Source organism: Falco rusticolus, chromosome 3, assembly GCF_015220075.1.
Source record: "Falco rusticolus isolate bFalRus1 chromosome 3, bFalRus1.pri, whole genome shotgun sequence".
Lineage (NCBI taxonomy): Eukaryota > Metazoa > Chordata > Aves > Falconiformes > Falconidae > Falco > Falco rusticolus.
Window position 1 is genome coordinate 16530221 of NC_051189.1, and position 16624 is coordinate 16546844.

The following is a 16624-nucleotide window of genomic DNA, read 5'->3' on the forward strand; positions in this document are numbered from 1 at the left end:
TGTCCACCAGGGTTTTATTCAGAGAAGAAATAAAGCCAAGATAAGCAGTATTTCATCACTTTGTTTGTCAGGCTTGAGTCCATTACCACAGCAAATTGGAAGATGGAATGTCAAATAACACTAACAATTACTAGTGAAAAATGAGAATGGAATTGCAGACAAATAATCTATGATGGCTGGAGATTTTTTTTATGTATAACAATCAGTCAGTTAGATATCCCTCATTCCCTCTGTGGCTGTTATAGGGGCCGTAACTGTCAACCCTACCCTGGTTTTGCTGCACTTTATCCTGAACTCTTTTCCTGAATTAAATAAGCATTAGACATCTGTTGAGGGTAATGGAAAGACAATACAGAGCCTTTGAATGGGAGAACTACTGACAATATGAAGGGATTTGCCACCTGAAGGTGCAACAGAGACCTTTAATGAAATGATTTTGCAGAATGAGAAAGACTCCATAGTTAAAAACACATTCACCTACATGTCCATGCAAAAATAATGAACGTACGATGAGAACTTAGACAGAAGGATTCAACTATAAAGTCCAGACTAGGAAGCCACTCTCTACTTTAGGAGGATGTATTGTCCTATAAATTTATAGTAGTTTCCCAAGCAGTCTCTAACAGACACTGGCAGAAAGAGTGGGTACTAGCTTATGACTCGTTCCAAACCTTCTTTGCTAATATTTTTGACACGGAAGAACATCAAAGTGATAATGCCAGGTTAGACACCCAGTAAGACCTATGAGGATCTTTCCCCAGTGCTCAGAGCCCTTTACTTCAAGAATTTTCCTTGTGGCCTTAAGGGCTGTAAAGACTGTCATCTGGGAAAGTCACAAGGGGTTTTCAGTAGGTGAGGACCACTTTCTTCTTCCAGCTGGGCTAGATGAGGACATGGCCATTGCTGGACCCTGGTGGGAAGAAGTGGACTTGGACACATAAGGTTTTCAGTGCCTCTGCCTATGAGGTTGACTGGAGGAGCTCGCCTGCTTTTTTATTTCCCATTTAAAAATTCCCATGTTCCTAACGTCCTTAAAACCTCCTATATTAAACCAGGTTAATTGCTTAACAAAACAGTATTGTTATAGTAGGGCATGCTATGCAGTAATTTTGCTTTACATTAAAAGCAACTGCTTTTATTAGCTGTGTATCTTTGTCTTAGCTGTTGTCTTTCATTTTGATTGCCTTTTTGCCCTAGATAGTGTAAGTAGTGAGTGAGTGAACATGGTTACCAAACATTTTGTTTATGTCTGTTGTGGACAGTTGGTGTAAGGAGCCTGCCAGGACCATACAAAGGGTGTTTGGTGTTAAAAAAAAGGAAGGTCCAGTGAATCAAATGCACCTGTAATATCTCCTAAGTTACAATATAAGAAAGGAGATGAAAAAAACCACACCACACTACACCACACTTCAAGTCCCCAAGGTCACCAGATCCAGACTACAGTCAGATGAGAAATTAAATGAACTAATATCAGCTGTAGGACAAAGGCTAAGGGTGACTTCTGTAAGAGTAACCTCTGCAGTATTACACACTACTCATTCAGAGCAAAAGAAGGAAGGGGTAGAATAGGGACTTCACTAAATGACTGGAAAGGTAATATGAAGAAGAAAGAAGGAATCTTTTCTTTTTGTGATGTGCAAAAGCCATTTTATGGCACAAAAAGCCCATCCAGATGGGACAGATTTCATCCAAACAGTGATTTTGTGGAAACAATAAGCTCCTGAGGAAGAGTTCATGGGGGAACATGACTACACAGAGGGAAAGAAGAGTGAAAAGCATGAGGATCTGGCTGAAGAGAAAAACAAAAGGAATGACTGTGATTGCAAATTAAGTGTACTATCTCAGAGATTAAATTTGGGATTTGAGAGTACTAATAAAGGAATAAGAACTGAAACCTCCTGAAGAAGGTCATTAAAGGCCTAAATTTAAGTTTAGCAAAAGAAAAAAGGCCAGGAACACTTACATAAAGAGAAAACAGCAACAGAATAGCATGCCTGAAAACATAGCCACAAAATCATAAAGGGGTGCATATAGAAGTGTTTGTAAAGTTTGTGAATGATTTGTAACATAGTCCCCTACGGTGGAGGCCATTCTACTGAGTCAAAGCTGAGCAGCGTACCACTATATGATCTGCCATTCTCGGATTTTTAGATTAAGGGGAAGATGGCATTGCCACACCATCACTTATGATTTATTTGGTAAGGTGATTCCTAAACTTCATGAACCTGGCAAGTTTACATTACTCTCCAGAACCATCTCTTCTGATGGTTAATGGATGACCAATCAACAGCCCTTGGGAAATAACTAGTGTTATTAACTAGAGGATAATTCCTCTAGTCTGTTTCAGATACTATTTTCCACAGGAGCACTTTTGTCCCATGACAGAGGCAGACCAGGCTCCAGGGAGCAGAGAGGGCTTGGGAGCCCAGAGCAGGGCACTGCTGATAGAGATACCCATCTCCTTCTGTAGGGGCCAGGAGGTGATGCCCAAAGGGCCTCTGGAGAAGAAGGGAGTGAACCCCAAGCCAGATGAATTGATTCGGCTGGAGGTGGCCCAGCCATCCTCACCCCTGGGAATGTGCACGGAGCAGACACCATTTGTATTGCCACAATACATCTCATGCCCTCAGGCACCAGCACGCAAGTGGGCAGCATGGCCACATTGGACAGAGTGTAGCCACAAGGGTGGGCATCTGGAGTTACCCTGTGGGCTAAAAGGGATGCCGACAGATGGTTTCTTTTTTTCTCTGACTGAAAGTGTTCAATATTAAAGGGGAAGGAGAACAAAGAAGGTTACACAAGCAGCATAATGCCAGCTACCACACTTTGCAGTCTTAAATTTTGAGGTACATTTATTGAGGCGCTGAGAGTTCACTGGTAGCCACTTTGCTGGGCAGTTGTCATTAATTGAACTAACAGCCCTGAAGGACTGATTTCAGCTATCAGACAAAGAGGGGAAGTGGAGAATCTTGCAGAGGCTCAGCATCCCTAAAAGAAGCACATGTATCCATGTGGATACAGCATACAGGATGTGCTGTTACTGCACAGAGAATGCAAGTAGAAATATGAAAGTGTCTGCAAAAGCTCTGTAATGTCTCCTCCCCTGGTCTTGCAGACAGCAGAGCTGGCTTGCTGCTGAAAAAGGTGCCTTCTAGCTTTGGTAGCCTGGGCTGGCCCAGGTTGCAAACAAGGAAAGTTTCCCTTAGAGCCCAGCTAGTTTACTCTGTCTTTGTAATCATCTCTTTAAGCAATACAAATGCAACTGAAACAGAGAAGATGCAGTTCCAAGACAGCAGCATGGGTTTTTTCTCTATCTGACAGCCTAGGGAAGAAGCATCCCTCAGTTTGTTTTCCAGTTAAGTCTTAGCAAGTTACGAGACGCTGATTTTTGCACTACACTTCTCAGACAATAACCTCAGCTAAGAACCTTACCAAGAAAAAGCGGCTCTGAGGACAGAATGGCACATAGGATTCAGGGCACATAGGATATAGCTGAAATATAAGTGTGTTTACAAGAAGAGATAATTTTTACATTCAACTATTCTCATGAATGCCTCCAACAACTCAGTTTTCCTGTGATACCGCAGACTCTGCGGATATTTTAGGTTTGCAGGAGCAAACTTTTACTCCAAAGGCCTTACAGTACAAATGTTTTATGCAGTGCATTCTGAATCAAACTCAGGGTTGACTGAGTGGCAAAGTCCACAAATGCAATATATACACACACATCCCAGAAAATAGAGCCAACCACTCTGAAAAAAAACCCCAAAACTCCTCTTCTAAGTATTTGCAGGTCCTTGTTTTCCTCTGCAAAGAACTACTAACTCAGTACCAGACCATGATGCTGTGCTGGGCCCTCCAGTGTCTTTGATCGCTTAAAAAACCAAAAAAACTCCAACAAAACAAACAAACAAACAAAAACAACAACAAAAAAACCAAACACAAAAAAACCCCACAAAACAAGGCGAAGGACAGCTTTGCATATACACACAAGTTGAATAAGGTTGTTGTTTTTTCCTTCTTCACATGCCCCACATCAGCCATCTCTTCCTTCCCTTCTTATTGTCACTTGCAGTCTGGACCTATTCTACTGCATGTCCTCTACAAGTCTTCTGTTGGCCACCTACCCCCCGGTTCCTCAAGAATTTGCGCTATGTAAAAGTAACAGAGAAGAAAAGCAGTTTCTAAAAGGTGGTAATTCAGCTACTCATCATGTGGCTTGCTCATTGTCAAGAAGGAGAATTAAGAGTGTCATGTTGAACGCTCTGTGGGCATATTAAATCATGGCTGTTTCAGTAAGGTAGCAACACATGAGGCGAACAGCAACATTTCAGTAGGTTTCATTTAAGAATATTTTTTGCAAGTGTACTATATATTTTATTAATAACATTACATGGGAAATTTAGTTATCCTATGCAGTTACTGAGCAAAGTTTTGAGACTGAATTCATAAATTATGAAGCCAAAACAAAACACTGCAATGTTTAATTTACCAACTACAGGAAAGAAGCATAACGCTTTGTTGAATTAACCCTGTCTGAACTAAAGCATTGGTATTAGAAATCAAGTGATAATCTTAGAGATTTCTGCAATGGAAACTGTATTGTGGCTCTTACTAAATTCTACCTGTCACTGGTTACTCTTACCTACAGAAATATGACAGACTATACGAAGCTGCACCAAAATGCATAGTACCTGCTTGCACCCCTATGTATCAACTTTCTCCCCTACCAGTGCCCCACTGCTTTATACTGCTTTTATAAAGTCCTTTCACCTCCCCCCTCATTCAAGCTTCTAACGGATTTGTGTTTATAGCTGGCAAAGCCTTCTGTTACCACTGTCAGAATGTGGCTTTTGAAGCATCCAGTGAAATGTTCTGCAACCGCTTTCAATCATAATTCATCAGTTTGTTGATAGTCTTTTCCTCAGCTGATTTAACTCCTAATTGTTTTCATTTCTGTGAAACAGAATGTTTTAAAACAAGTATCTATTTTAGTCCATTGATCTTAGTTCTGTTATTTTGCTTGCAAATGTAATCAAGTAAAAATCCAATTTGTACCTAAGCAACTCTATTTTTCAGGTTTGTGATCTATTTCTCTCAATCTTTCAAAATTATGTTTGAGTTCCCCAAGTTTAGATGCTAAAACTAAAGAACCTGCAGTTTCCTTCAGCACAAGAACTGGAACACATCTCACAGTCTCCCACCCTACAGCTTTTCCCCTGCTGTAAGCGGAGAGGTCAGTCACCCTGCACCCTGTCTTGGCTTGGTGATCTGTTGCAGATATCGCCAAGCAGTGATTGCTCTGACAGCTCGTAACTGAACTTTGGAAGAGTACCCATCTCCTTTACACAGTCTGCTCACCAAAGACACTGTGTGTGTTGTTTGTTGTTTTTTTTTTAATTTTCAGACACACAGATCTTTCTATCAGGCTTTATAAATGCCCAGATGGTTAATAAATTCTCATAGAGAAATACGTTCAAATCCTACTGTTTTTCACTTCATCTCCCAGTTATTGGCATAAAGCTAAGGAAAGGTCTTCTTTCCATGTCTCCTGAAGATTTGATTCATTTTGTTCCCAACATCTTTTGATATTATGCTGAGTTCTCATTTTAATCCATTTTGTTATTAATTTAACCTCCTCTGGTAACAGCCTCCTTCCCCCTAAAATTGGCTGCTCTTCTGCTATTGATTGAAAGCTAATAAATTCCCCTGTCTCCCTAGTAAGAGAATCAGTGATCCGCAAAAACGAAACCTGCCCTTCTCACCAAGTAAGCTGCTCATTTCCAGAGTGCTCTTTCTTTACTTTGGTTTCCCTTCTTCAGAAGCTTCCTGAGCTCTCTTGGTTGCATCTCCATCTCCATACACCAGTGCTGATATCCATCACCGCCAGCAGATCCATGACCTCCCATAACCAGAAGTCTATCCAACTCTCTATTCCCATTTCCTACCATTGTTCTGGAAAGCGAACAGCCATATTTACTTGTTCCTTGAAAATATTTTCCCATTCTTTTTGGCACAGAATTCCTAACAGAGGCATCTCTTCTCTTTATCCTGCTGGAGATCCACATTTAGACACACTTAATTGCATTGCAGTCTGGGCTGCCAGCCAGCCAGAGGTATGTCATCTCATAGTTGTCTAGTTCAGTCAACCGGCTGTACCTTCAGAATGTTTGCTGCTGTTTTCATATTAGAGATATGAAAACAACAGGGGTATTTCAAATTTTATTCCTCCTTTTTCCTCATTGCCTGGGTGAACAGAAGGAGCTATACCATAACTTCATTGGCTGAGTTTTGATGCAAATTTCCTTAGATTTCATCTATAGCCACAGGAAAAAGTAATAACTTCAGGGAATGATTCAGGTACCTAAATAACGATCCTTAGGAAGGCAATTCTTAGGAGCAGCCTTTTTCCATCTGCATTGGCGACAGACAGATCAAAGGAAATTGCCTTCCCAACACACCCAGCTATGCAGGGCACTTAGCACTGCAAGATCTGGATATCTCTATTTCACAACCACTGCCACGTGCCTTGAGCTGTGTTGCATGCTTAATCGACACACTGACACCTCTGCCTATAGTGACAATAGAAACTTCCCTATTTGAGTTCTGCAATTGCAAAACTGATGCTTCCTCCATTTCCTTATTCAAGAACTCTTTAGTCATTATAGCATCTGCTTTAGTCCTTCCAATCTTTTCTTGCAGTACAGCCACTGACATGTTCTGGATAAATTCCTTGCTGGCTTTAGGCAGAAATAAAAAAAAAAAAAGTGGACATAGTCACTGCTCCATCTCGAGTCATTGTATACAGAAGAATATATATATCATCAAAAGGAAAGTATATGTGCTGTCTTAAAAGTATTTTCTAAATAACATAAGCATCCCAAACAATCAGTCCTCTGTTGCTCCTACTGCCTTGCTTCACCAGGCTGTTGGCAGGAGGGGATTACCTCTGTCTCCAAGGTCTCAGCCACACAGACATACAGACATGCAAAAGTGTCTTGTCTGCCATGAGCTTTATCATGGAAAGAACCAATGGAAAGAGCAAAAAAACCCACACAAGTGTAAAATGGGGAACCATTTTAACCAGTTGCTGTGCCCCCCTCTCAGAAGAAAAGCCTGTGACAAAAATTATTATTTTTATAAAACACCCAACCTATAAACAAGGCTAACTACAGCAAGGGACATAAACCTATGGTTGCACATCTCACATGCCTGAGGACTCCTTAGTAAACATGCTATTTATAATAATAAATAAATAAATAATAATAATAAATAAAAATAAATAATAGTAAATTTATAATAATAAATAAATATAGTAATAAAATAATAACAATAATAATGATGATGATGATGACGACAACAATGACGATGATAATAATAATAATAAACAAAAAATATTGGGTCTGCAGGAGTACCTAGGATCCACAGTTTTCAACTGGTCTGCTGACACCAGTCCTTAAACAGAAAAGGACCAGGGCACGTATCTCTCGTGCCATTAGTTACATCTGAAAGTACAAACACTGAAGCCTACTGGAGAAATCAAGTGAAGCAGTTTCAACGCCTGCTTTCAGTCACCCCATCTGATAGCCCCACAAATCTGTGGAATAACATTTTTGACCATAAAATACGCTGCACTATTTTAACACTGAACATGTTTATGCTTGAAGCTGCCTCTTGAATTCCCAGGGAGGCATTAGAAGAAAATTAAAAAGCACAGCCAAAAAATATAACCATAGTCAACCCCCACTCATAAAGTTTAATTGGAAAGCAGATATTAAGTATGTATCTTTATTACATTTTGAAACAATGAATAATATATGTTGTTGGCTAAAGACTGAGCTCTGAAGAGTGAGTACATTGTTTTATTATTCAAATGCAAATGAAAGTCACTGTATTACAATATGGGCACTACTTTCTGCGAAATAAATAAATAAACCCACCAGCCTCAGCTGGTGATTTACATACGCAAGTACCTTTAATCACAAGTGTAAAAGCAAGGGTGGGAAGAACAGTAGCCAAAGCTGTTGCCAGGACAACTTATCCTTGGATTTAGCACTGTCGTGAAGGGAAAATCTAAAAGGAATTTAATTAACCAATACCTTGACCTTCCAGCCTGCCAAACACTGCCTGCTCCCTTTTGACTCCAAATCCTTCAGGAATGGCTGCACTACTGGTAGCTGCACCACCTCAACACAGAAGCAGCATGGGATGTGTCCACATGGTTTCTTACAAGCTGGCATCAGCCTGCTCTGTCCCTTAGACCACAGCAGACGGCAGGAGACAGCTTTCACGCCAAAATTGGCTGTCAGCCTGGAACCAAGCCCCAGCTAATATATCACAGAATCATAGAATCATTTAGGTTGGAAAAGTTCTTTAAGATCATTTAGTCTAATTGTTAACCTAGCACTGCCAAGTCCACCATTAAACCATGTCCCTAGGTGCTACATCTACATGTCTTTTAAATACCTCCAGGGATGGTGACTCAACCACTTCCCTGGGCAGCCTGGTCCAATGCTTGACCACCCTTGCAGGGAAGAATTTTTTCCTAATATCCAATCTAAATTATATAATCTTTCCTTTCAACAGCATATATTAACCTGAGTTTTGGATTGCACTGATGTGATCACACACTGCCCTTGGTGAGCTGTGTCAACCAGCAGAGCTTGCTTGCATCTGTCACTCTCTACAATGCAGATTTAATCTTTGATATGATCACTGCAAGTGAGGTTAAGAAGAAAACATATCTATCAGATACATTTGGCTCATGCAGTTGTGTTGGATAGTAGACAAATGTGTGACAAAGTACAGAGGACCTCCCCCGCCCTGCAGCTGCCTCCTACTCCTACAGACTTCTCGTGCATCCATCATTTGGATGGGAGAAGGCAGAATTTCCCCCATCATTTATGAATAATCTTACGACTTTCCTCAAGACTTGGACTGCCTGATGTCCACACTGCTGCTGTCAGCAAAACCTTACTGCTGCTCAGTTGATGAAGCCCCATAAAAGTCCTCTTACTTTTGCTGAAAGGATTGGGTGGGATACCCGATTCCTTTTCACAGTACCATACCTGTTTCTTCTTTTGAGGGAATACCAGAAAAATACATCTAGAAGCATGTATGAAGATACAGAGAATTCAATTATACCACTCTTCAGTGAACAGCACATTATGGATTTTTCCACTTGAAATGTATTGTGAATGATTTAATTGTCACATTATATTATGCAGAACAAAGACATGCACTGATGTTACTGGGAAAGAACTAGAAACTGGATTTGTTGCTACAGCAGGATATGTGGCTGAAATTAGTCCTGGTTTTTTTTAAACTTTACATATTTTAGGTTTATGGACCTAATCATTGGAAGAACAGCAGCTTCCTTTTTCCTAGATGCTTTCTTTTTAAATGTCAGCATCCATTACTAACTAATCCTGCAACAGGAACAGTAACTGTGGGATTTTCAGATACAGTGACAGAAGAAATGTGCCGCCCCAGCTGGGTACCCATTCTCTTAAAGCATGGACCAAAATTGTACTAAGATTTTCCAAGCAATGCTTTTGTGGGTATGTATTAGGCAAAAGATTTAATCATCATATTCATAGAAAAACTGTCACTGCCTCAAGGTAGCAGACACTCATTCAGACTGCTCACCTTGTCTGTCAAGAGCTGAATTTGGTTTAGAGACTATAGAGCATCATCAAGGTACTGAGGGAAACTGCCCAGCTAATCCTACAAATTTAAATACCAGCTCAGATCCTTCTAGCTACAAGGATGACTAGATAGTAAAACTATCAGATTCAGTAACAGAAGTTTGAAGAAAGTGAACCCACACTTATGAATGAATATGCAGTTTGACAAGAGGATCCATCTTGGTGAATTTAGTTATCCAGAAGTTATTCACTGGAGGTTGTTCACTAATGGAGACAAGCAGTTGCCTCCAGAGGAAACCACCCCTTTCTGAGGTGTCATATGAGATAGGTGAAGCCAGACACCTTTTGAATATGTTGTTCTCTCTCCATTAGACTACTGAAGGAGCCTAACAGCTAACTTAGACAAAACATTTAATTCTTAGTCATACAGTTGGTGTCATTGGTCCAGATCTAGACCCTAGGCCCCTTTACTGGTCACTAACACAGAGCCTGGACCTTTTCATGTGGTGGTCTCCTCCCACTTGCTGACTAGTTTGGCTTGAAGATCACTAGCAAACGTACATGTACACCCCTACATACAGCAACTAGAAAGCAATATCATAGAATCATAGCATCATTTAGATTGGAAAAAACCTTTAAAATCAAGTCTAGCTGTTAACCTAGCACTGTCAATTCCACCATTAAACCACGTTCCTAAGCACCACATCTGTGTTTTTTAAACATCTCCAGGTATGGTGATTCCACCACCTCCCTGGGCAGCCTGTTCCAATGCTTGACCACTCTTGCACTGAAGAAATTTTTCCTAACATCCAATCTAAATCTTCCCTGGTGCAACTTCAGGCCATTTCTTCTTGTTCTATCATTTGTTGTCTGGGAGAAGAGACTGACCCCCACCTGCCTACAGCCTCCTGTCAGTTAGCTGTAGAGAGCAATAAGATCACAAGTCTCTTCCTCTCCAGACTGAACAACCCCAGTTCCCTCAGCCACTCCTCCACAGACTTGTGCTCCAGACCCTTCCCCAGCTCCATTGCCCTTCTCTGGACATGCTCCTCAATGTCACTCTTGTAGTGAGGGGCCCAACACTGAAGACAGTATTCAAGATGCAGCCTCACCAGTGCTGAGTACAGGGGGATGATCCCTGCCCTTGTCCTGCTGGCCACACTGTTTTGGATACAAGCCAGGATGTTGTTGGCCTCCTTGGCCACCTGACCACACTGCTGGCTCCTGTTTAGCCAGCTGTCAGCCAGCACCCCCAGGTCCTTTTCTTCCAGGCAGGCATAATAGGGAAATAGGAATAGAGTTTGGTAAGAAATTTGGAAAGACTACAGTAATCAAGTGCAGGGCTCTGTCCAGGTTCAGTGATGTGGTACCCAGTATAATGGTGACATGAACATACTGGAGCAAGCCTAACAAAAGGCCACAAAGATGACAAGGGAATGGAGCATCTGACGTACAAGGAAAGGCTAAAGGAGCTAAGATTCTTCAGTCTGGAGAAAAGAGGGCTCGGGAGATCACACCAATGTGCATAAATATTTGATGGGAGGCAGTATGGAAGACAGGGCCAGACTCTTCTCAGTCTTGTCCACTGACAGGACAAGAGTCAGTGGGCACAAACTCTAATATCAATACAGGAAATTCCATTTTAAAAGTAAGAGAAAGCTTGTTTAACTGTGAGATGAGCAAATACTGGAGCAGGTTGGTCAGAGAGGTTGTGGAGTCTCCATCCTTGGATATTCTTACAACTCAACTGGATGTGGCTTCCAGCAATCTGCTCTAGTTGACCCTACTTCAAGTTAGTAGGCAGGTAACCATCTGGAACTTTGTTTTGCCACCATCAGGGCTGATGCTGTAAAGCAGTCATTCTTTTCTTTTGCCTTTCTTTTTCCTCCCTGCCCCCCAAAAATAATTAATAATTGTTTGTTAATTGGCAATCAACACCATTTTTATTTCTCTCTTTTTTTTTTTTTTTTGCCCAGTCATTGTTTTTGCCAGTGTTAGGCTGTTTATTCTGTATGAAGACAATGCATTTGATTATTTTTCTCTCTTTTTATGTTTATTTTTTTTCTTTCAGAATCTTCATCAGCAATTTATCAATTACATTTTTAAACTGTGGTGGAGGAAGAAACCAAGTTTTTTAGGTTGAGTTTAGGTTGAGTTTACAAAAGTGGATTTAAGAATGCAAGCATTAAAGCAGTATCCAAGAAAGCTTTGAATTTCATTAGTACGATCAAGCAATAAATCAATATATGTAGTAGAAAAAACCAAGAGAGGTTTGCACAACTCATGCAAGAAGAGAATAAAAGAAATATCACCAGGTTTTCAACACCTGACTTTCTTCTTTTTTGAGATTCTTCACACAGTCATGTTTACAATATATATTTTTGTAGTCTTCCATTCTTCACTTTCCTTTCAAGAGAAGCTCAAGAGATGAAAGTATGGAACAGACACTCTGTATTACTTCATCAGGTTGAAATAACAGTAGTCGCACATCAGCATTTGAAGTACTGTTCCATGATCAAACTGGATTGGTTTTTTACAGGTCTAAGTGCTGATTAATGTCCTAATCCTTGTATTTCTCATGCTGTAACTGGCAAAGATAAGGACTGAAATCTGTTAACACCATGTGCCAGGAAAGTTTTGGTCAAAAGACTCTTGATCATCTTTCTCTGTAGTAACAGAGAAGCCCAGGCTTTTAAAATGGGATACTGACATCAAAGTTTATGCAATGCAGGTGTTACAAATACACCATCCACAAAACTGCCATTCAACACTCAGGCAGCTTCTGGGGAAAGATGAAGTGTTTGACTGACACAAAAAATCTTTAGGCACCTTCAGACTATATTGAAACCCATGTTTCTGGACTCCCTTTCTTTCTGATGAGTGCTGGCACCGAAACATTTTCACGCTTGGCCATCATAAATGACACACTCTTCCTCCAGCATGCTAAAAGAGCTTCCCCATTATCTTCAGGAGAGCAGCACAGTGCCTCAGTAGTGGAATAAATTATGCTGGACTCCAAAAATGAAAAATCCATGGGACATCAAGAGCACACAGGGCCATTTTCTCCTATATCTTCAATGCCCCTACTCATGAGCAATTGCAAAGATGCAGCTGTAAGGTGTTGTTTATATCCTCACACACACATTGATGCAAGTGACCTTGGACATGTCCTCTCCAGAGAACTTCATGTTTAACACAGTCAGAGTTGTTCTCTTTTCCCCTTCATAAGTCATGATGTATATGTTTACAGCTTCGTTGAAAGTCCATAGAGTTTTAGTGATTGATTGTGTGGTGCACAGAATGGGGATACACAGTGAGGCTGATATAAGAATCCCATGTATTTTTAAAAGTTACATATAATGTGTCACTCCCCTTCTTCTGTGTAGGGCTCAGTGTAACTGTGGCATCCAGCCTTGGCTCGAATCCTGCATATTCTTATGCATCTATTTAAGTCTACAGATCCTGTTGCCCTCAGACAAGGAATCCCAGAGTGAGTATCGTCTGCAGTATTCATGATAGTAAAATAAGGTAAAATCATGTAGGTAACACAGGAGTTTCTCATAACCAAAAGAGTGGGAATAATGCAAACACAAGACCTTGAGAGCTCATGGGGATCATGTAGAAGGTGTGTAAGTGCTCGCTGTGCCTATGAGGGAGATGGAGAAAATGTGGACTTCATTTGGGAGGAAGAGGTAAAAGTATGTACAGTTCCTGCATTAGGATACTGCGTAATAAGGAGGAAAGACAGAAGCCTGGGATACTGGAAGGAAACATACAGGCTACACTTTTATGCGCCTGTGCTGATGAGATCGGCTCACTGTGGATCCATCCGAATGTGCAATGCCCCACTGCAGTGTGTCCTGCACCAGCACCTTCCTGCTTACAGAGCTGCCTGGCTTAGAAAGAGGGCAGAGAAATGTATGTTAGTGTGTCTGTGCATATTAAGAAGTTTTGGATGTAAGGTGAAGGCAGTGCCCAGTCTTAATACCTCTACATGGAGGCAATTGTACCTTCAACTTTAATTACCATTTTTCCCACCTCAAAACCTCCCTTTATGTCATCTTTGTCAGAGCACTCTTTCCTGCAGTCTTTGCCACACCTTGCTGTTCTATCTTGAAATGTTCCACTTGAGAAGGGAATTGCTGGTTGTATCTAGAAGGTAAAAATACAGAAATAAGGATCCTGACCCCGTGATCACAATCATTCCACAGGAATCACATGGCACGACTGGCAAAGAGGAGGCAACACCACCTTCTCTGTGTCTGGGATACTTCTTGGATACCAAGCTGAGGGGCAGGGGGGGAACACAGACATGGAGTTACTGCACAACAGTGTGAGCAGCCTTTCAGTTTGAACTTTGTGGCAATCAAAAAGCTGGTTGTTACTGCAAATAGGCAGATGCAGCTGGCAGATAAGATCTTGCAAAAATATTAGCTTTAAGTTGATTCCTTCTTTTGCAAACACAGACCTACCTGGAATGGAAAAGCAGTCATACTGGCTGGCAGATGAGCATGCAGTGTCAAACTGAAGGAGGAACAAAATGCAAACATTTTCTGGGAGAAACGTGGGAGATGTAATAAGCCTTCATGTGACTGTTTAACACCAGGTTGACTCCTCTGCAGGAATAAGTCAGCATTGTTCAAACTGAGTTACATTAACTGATCATCTGGCCCACTATGGCCCACTATTTTATATTCATGTAACTCTGCCCTGAGTCCAAAATACCAGCTATCTGCACACAAGGCAGCTAAACTGCAGCCTGAACAAAGCTGGGAACGGAGCATCATGAAGAAGCAACCAACTGGTATAGGAGGCTGCAAAAATTGGACAAAGCCAGGAGGGAAAATCATTGTTCTTAGTAGGATGCCATGGGTTCATTCTGCATTTTTTCCAGTATACATAGCTCAAAGCACTTGTGATAGCATATGCAGTTACTAACCCAGCTTGTTTTGTTCAAGTTTGGAGACTAGATATTTATCACTCAGATCAGCATTACCACAAATTTGCATTGACCTCAGTGGAATAATCCCTGATTTATTTGATCTTAAGTAAGATTAAGAGCAAACTCTTGGTTTTTCACGTCTCAAGTGGATCATCAGGCAAGGCAGAGCTAAGCCTTGTCGATGAGATCCACAATTCCAGGTGCTCGCATGGTTTTGGGCTGTCACGCTCTATTGTGAACAGAAAGTTTTCTTTGAAAGGTAAGCCAAAAAAAGAGAAAGAAGTCTTGCCAGGTCTGGATGCATTGGCCTCAGCTCTGCCAAACTAGTGTTATTTAACACTTCAAAAGCTGGTCTAAAAGTAAGACACATTGTGTAAAAAAACTGAGTACTGAAGAGAGTGAGATTTGCTGTACCTAATTCTGTACTGAGCTGGCTTGTCAGATTTCCCCCTCTGGCAACAGTTGCATCTGTGCTTAGTAGGGGTGCCTGGGTGGGCAGCTCACTTTCTCCATGTCTGTAACTCAAACTGGTGCTGCAACGAACCAGCGCAGCCCGTGCAGTGGCTGACCATTTTCACGCACAGCACTGCCTGCAGAGCCAGGCAGAAATTCAGCAATCAATTTTCATATGCCATTTGCAGCACGGCCCCTTTGGGATATGAGATGATGGCATTCAGCTAAGGAAACACAAATACCGCAGGTGAAATAGCTTCACAGAACTTTAGCAAAGCACCGAGGTTTCCAGGACTGAAAATATGACCTTTTTGTCTTGTACCATTTTGGGAAATCAATACTTGCATGCTTGTTCTGTTCTCAAATTAAATATTACACAGCTAGTTTTCTATTCCTTTTCATTTTTTTATTATTTTTTTTATTTTTTTACCTATGCCTGATCTCCCGTACGCACAAGCAGCTCTGCAGTAAGTAGCTGTCAGGCTGGGGAGTGCACAAGGCAGGATGGAACCTCTATGATTAAAGACTCCTGGGTTGAACATCCATGCCAACATGTTTTCAGGTTAACATCTCCCTCACAGTAAGTATGTGTGGTTGTGGGTGTCTTTGCTCCTTCCCTCCCAATAACTTTTGTACTATGTAGCCGATGTCAACTAAATTTATCAGGTTTAACCAATTTAACTAATTCTGCTGTACACACAGTAACTTGTGTAGAGAACGTTGGTGAGACAAGAGTCTCTTTCCCTCCATTCCTGTCTTTCTCAGCAAGATCAGATAAAAGCTTTGATTCCAGTTGCCTCTAACTCATTGTGCCTCTGTGGTGCAGGCTGGTGCGATGGATGGCTACCGAGCACCTGCATCCCTCCTACACAGAGCAGACTGTGCGGCGCACCGGGAAATGCAATTCAGGGGCTAAAGCTCAGTCCTCCATTTTGCTCTTCTTCCTAAAAAACTTGTGCCCACCGCATAAATAATGAACTCTTCAGAATAAGGAGATTTTTCTTCATGCATTTTTGGACAGTGCCTAATAGCACAATAAAGCCCGGGTCACCTCAGAAGCCTCTACGTGCATCTATAATATAAATAAATAATCATAAAAAATGAGTTGTCAGAGAAAGAGGTCATGGATCAGCAGAGTAAATCAAACTTTAACAGCCTATCAGGGCCATATTGCCTAGCAACAAAACAATTCATCATTAAGAAGTTTTTGTGCTTTATTATAAATTTGTATTTAAAAGAAATGTTGAAATCCCTGGGTCAAATTTTGCTCTGATACTTGTTGCAAACCAAGAACAATTTATTGAAGTCAGTAGAGCTGCTATAAATTGAAGGAAGAGGAAAAAGTATTACCTCCATGTATTGTGAAAAATATTATTTTATGCTTTAAGTCTAGGGAGTACATACTACTGTTTTAAATATTTACTGCTACATAAATATGGCTATTTTCTCTAGTATATTATTGATTTGGATTTCTTTGTTATTTATAGTTCTTGTGCCACAGTCATTTCAAATATATATAAAGCAAAAGGCTTGGATCACAAGTGGTCTGAATGAGCGACTGTATCAGAAAGTTAAAACAAAA